Source organism: Nansenia antarctica (genome assembly GCF_963989245.1).
Source record: "Nansenia antarctica genome assembly, chromosome: 3".
In the NCBI taxonomy this organism is placed as follows: Eukaryota; Metazoa; Chordata; class Actinopteri; order Argentiniformes; family Microstomatidae; genus Nansenia; species Nansenia antarctica.
The window spans coordinates 87,035,074-87,040,073 of record NC_137688.1 but is presented as its reverse complement, the minus strand read 5'-3'; the positions used below and the strand labels follow the sequence as shown (position 1 = coordinate 87,040,073).

The 5,000-nt window shown below is 50.0% G+C and overlaps 1 protein-coding gene across 1 annotated transcript in view; it reads left to right on the top strand.

Annotated features, from left to right (window-relative positions):
- The window catches only part of rapgef5a (Rap guanine nucleotide exchange factor (GEF) 5a), a gene marked incomplete at both ends in the record, with an annotated part of 38,766 nt that overhangs the window by 5,711 nt on the left and 28,055 nt on the right, over positions 1-5,000 (top strand).

The following is a 5,000-nucleotide window of genomic DNA, read 5'->3' as shown; positions in this document are numbered from 1 at the left end:
TGTGTGTGTGTCCTGTGTGTGTGTGTCCTGTGTGTGTGTGTGTCCTGTGTGTGTGTGTCCTGTGTGTGTGTGTCCTGTGTGTGTGTCCTGTGTGTGTGTGTCCTGTGTGTGTGTGTCCTGTGTGTGTGTCCTGTGTGTGTGTCCTGTGTGTGTGTGTCCTGTGTGTGTGTCCTGTGTGTGTGTGTCCTGTGTGTGTGTGTCCTGTGCATGTGTCCTGTGTGTGTGTGTGTCCTGTGTGTGTGTGTCCTGTGTGTGTGTGTCCTGTGCATGTGTCCTGTGTGTGTGTGTCCTGTGTGTGTGTCCTGTGTGTGTGTCCTGTGTGTGTGTGTCCTGTGTGTGTGTGTCCTGTGCATGTGTCCTGTGTGTGTGTCCTGTGTGTGTGTGTCCTGTGTGTGTGTGTCCTGTGTGTGTGTGTCCTGTGCGTGTGTGTCCTGTGTGTGTGTCCTGTGTGTGTGTCCTGTGTGTGTGTCCTGTGTGTGTGTGTCCTGTGTGTGTGTCCTGTGTGTGTGTCCTGTGTGTGTGTGTCCTGTGTGTGTGTGTCCTGTGTGTGTGTGTCCTGTGTGTGTGTGTCCTGTGCGTGTGTCCTGTGCGTGTGTCCTGTGCATGTGTCCTGTGTGTGTGTCCTGTGTGTGTGTCCTGTGTGTGTGTGTCCTGTGTGTGTGTCCTGTGTGTGTGTGTCCTGTGTGTGTGTGTCCTGTGTGTGTGTCCTGTGCATGTGTCCTGTGTGTGTGTCCTGTGTGTGTGTGTCCTGTGCATGTGTCCTGTGTGTGTGTGTCCTGTGCGCATGTCCTGTGTGTGTGTCCTGTGTGTGTGTGTCCTGTGTGTGTGTGTCCTGTGTGTGTGTGTCCTGTGTGTGTGTCCTGTGTGTGTGTGTCCTGTGCGTGTGTCCTGTGTGTGTGTGTCCTGTGTTTGTGTGTGTGCGTGCGTGTTTGTGTCTGTGTTTGTGTGTGTGTGTTTGTGTGTCGTGTGCGTGCATGCGTGTTTGTGTGTGTGTGTGTGTGTGTGAGAGAGAGAGAGAGAGGAGCTGTAGACAGGGGTACAGTCATACTGTGTAGATAGGGAACACAGGGATCAGTACATTGTTATCAGAAAGAGGAGGAGGAGGAGGAGGATGATGATGGTGAAGAGGAGGAAGAGGTTGTTTATCTAGCCTCGTCAGAAAGGGAGAGAGGGAGAGAAGGCCGAGGGAGAAGATGAAGAGACGTCGAGAGAGAGAGGGGGACAGAGAGATGGATAGATAGATAAAATAGACAGATGGAAAGAGAGAGAGAGAGAGAGAGAGAGAGTCAGAGAGAGGGAGGGAGGGAGGGAGAGAGAGACAGATAGTGTATTTATTTAGTCTGTGTGCTTGGCTGGGTAGCTTGCTCTATTTCCCTCCCAACCCAAACACCGTCTGTCTGTAGCAGCCCTGCTTCTAAAGCCTCCGACACACACATACACACACACACACACACACACACACACACACACACACACACACACACACACCAATCAATAGAGCTCTCGGACAGCAGCAAGCGCACACTCAGTCTGATTACACACACACACACACACACACACACACACACACTCTGTCTCTTTCGTAGCAAGTGAGCAGATAAGGTCAGGTGCAGCAGATTATAATCAACCAGACACTGGTACTCTCATTCATTCTCATATCCTGCGTGTGTGTGTGTCTGTGTGTGTGTGTGTGTGTGTGTGTGTGTGTGTCTGTGTGTGTGTGTGTGTGTCTGTGTCTGTGTGTCTGTGTGTGTGTGTGTTTGGCAGAGTTCCACTGATCCCAAGCAGTATAATCATTGTAATGAGGATCACATACTCTGCTCTACATCTCTCTAATTATCCCTCTCCTTGTCTTGTTCCCTCTCTCTCTCTCTGTCTCTCTCTCTCTCTCTCTCTCTCTCTCTCTCTCTCTCTCTCCCTCTCTGTCTCTCTCTCTCTCTGTGTCTCTCTCTCTCTCTCTCTCTCTCTCTCTCTCTCTCTGTCTCTCTCTCTCTCTGTCTCTCTCTCTCTCTCTCTCTCTCTCTCTGGGTCTCTCTCTCTCTCTCTCTGTCTCTCTCTCTCTCTCTCTCTCTCTCTCTCTCTCTCTCTCTCTCTCTCCCGTTCTCTCTTTTAATTCACTTCCACATCTCTTTATGTCAATTTATCTCCCTCTCTCTATCTCACACACACTGTTCCACATCTAATCAGCCATCTCACGCTCCTTTCTTCCTTTCTTCATCCCTTTCTCATTAATTCTCTCTCTCTGTCTCTCTAGGGTATGGAATGGAATAGTACTCTTGGGTCTTGGCCATGGGTCTAACTATAGGACTGGGGTGCCCGTGGAGGTGGAGGAGGGGGGGGGGGTGTTACTACTGGTCCTGGCTGAAATCCAGGGCTTGATGTTTGTGTGTAGGAATGTGTGTGTGCTCCTAACAGGGTGGCTGATAGCGTGGCCTTTTTGTCCATCATTTTAAAAACGAAACGAAAAATGACTTTATTTTCAAAAGACAGCTAATAGCCAGCGATATGAACAAGTGAATATACAGATTTCATTTTAAGGGAATAGTTGGTAGGCGTGTCACGACTATGGCGTGTCGTGATTGGAGGAGATTGGAACTGTACAACAGATTTGACCAATGAGGAGGAGCCTCAGGAATGGGGAGGGGCTTCAGGAATGGGGAGGGGCTTCAGGAATGGGGAGGTGCTTCAGGAATGGGGAGGAGCTTCAGGAATGGGGAGGGGCTTCAGGAATGGGGAGGGGCTTCATGAATGGGGAGGGGCTTCAGGAATGGGGAGGGGCCTCAGGAATGGGGAGGGGCTTCAGGAATGGGGAGGGGCTTCATGAATGGGGAGGGGCCTCAGGAATGGGGAGGGGCTTCAGGAATGGGGAGGGGCTTCAGGAATGGGGAGGGGCTTCAGGAATGGGGAGGGGCTTCAGGAATGGGGAGGGGCTTCAGGAATGGGGAGGGGCTTCATGAATGGGGAGGGGCCTCAGGAATGGGGAGGGGCTTCATGAATGGGGAGGAGCCCAGGGGGCTGGGGGTATGACAGACAAGCTCCGTCTCCAGACCTCCCCCTACTGTCTAGTTAGTAGATATAGATGCAGTTTACGGCCTTCCAAGCGGTAGGGCCCTTTAAGATGATGTCACGTATGCAAATCACATCAGGTGACGACATCTCGGTGGGGGCGGGGCTTAAAAGAGCCGGTGTTACGCAACGTTGTAGCGTGTAACGCCACCGGCTATGAGAGTTATACTTGTCGGGCGTCCCACCCATAACCCACCCCCTCCTCCCCCCTCCCAACCCGCTCAGTCGTGTTTTGCCTCCCTAGAGGGGTGTGTGGGGGGGGGGAGGGAGGGGGGGAGCGAGGGAGGGGGGGAGGGTGATAAATCATGGGCTCCCAGCCTCATGTTATTGCCTCTCACGTTGTTAAACCTCAGAGCGGAGGAGAACATCCAATCACAGCGACCCTAACGCACCGCCGTTTGTCAGCCGACATATTAAACGTGCGACGACGCGTGTCTGCCTCCCCTGAGCTGATCCCAGATCAGAGTGATCTACCATGGGAGTGTGTACGTACATCTACCATACTGTACTGTGTAATCTGTCATCTGTAATCTGCCTGGTGTCATCTCTGGGGTGTGGGGGGGGTGACCGCTACAGTATAATCCCATACAGTAACAATAGACTATGAGAGGTCACCAAGAGGTCACCACCTATAGTCATCATAATAATAATAATAATAATAATAATAATAATAATAATAATAATAATAATAATAATTCATTGTGTTTATATAGCGCTTTTCCGGGGCTCAAAGACGCTGACAATATGGGGAAAACAGAAAACACAGAAACAACAAGCAACAGATAACATGAGCACATAGAACACAGAGTTAACGAACAGGGAACAATTAACACAGCAATGTCCAGGGGGGGAGGGGGGTGGCAGGGTTAGGGGAGATGGTTAGGGGTAGGGGAGGTTGTATGCATGTCCAGGGGGGGGGGGGGGTGGCAGGGTTAGAGGAGATGGTTAGGGGTAGGGGAGGTTGTATGCATGTCCAGGAGGGGAGGGGGGTGGCAGGGTTAGGGGAGATGGTTAGGGGTAGGGGAGGCTGTATGCGTGGGAGAACAGGTAGGTTTTGAGGTGGGATTTAAAAGTGCAGAGTGAGGGTGAGTCTCTGAGTGGTTGAGGGAGAGAGTCATGGGAGATCATGTTTATATATAGTAAGTGAATGCACGGAGTTAGGATTGGAAAAAAATTAATATATTATGCTGAGCGATGGCAAAATGTACATGTATGTTGTAAATCCTGGCGTAGCACACTGAGGACCATACCGTATCATCACATGGTCCCTGGGTCGATTCTGGCATTTCCTGCATGTCTGCATGTCATCCCTCCTCTCTCTCACCCATCCTTCCTGTTCATTATCTACTGTCTCTATCCCAATAAAAGCAGAAATGCCCTAAAAGCATATTTAAAAATATAATATATATATTTGTAATTCTCTCTGGATAAGACCGTCTTAAATGATTTATGATCTACATAAAGAGTATGTCATGTCTGTATGTGTGTATGCTACAGTGATGGTATAGATGTGTCTATGTTTAGTGAGTGTGTTTATAGAGCTCTGTCTCTACACCTGAGGCAAAAGACTAACGGGTTCACCTCAATGTGTGTGTGTGTGTGTGTGTGTGTGTGTGTGTGTGTGTGTGTGTCTGTGTGTGTATGTGTGCGTGCGTGCATGTCTTTTTTATTTATTTTTTGTTATTTTTTCTGAGTGGGGCAGTCCCACTCATATTTTTCTTTTTATTTGACAGATACAGTATAGATTATGACAGGAAGGATGGGTGAGAGAGAGAGGAGGGATGACATGCAGGATATGTCCCCGGCCGGAATCGAACCGGGGACCCTGCGGTTACATGGTCAGCACTTAACCCGCTACGCCACCTAAGCGCCCCGTGTGCGTGCATGTCTATGTCTGTCTGTCTGTGTGTCTGTCTGTGTGTGTGTGTGTCTAT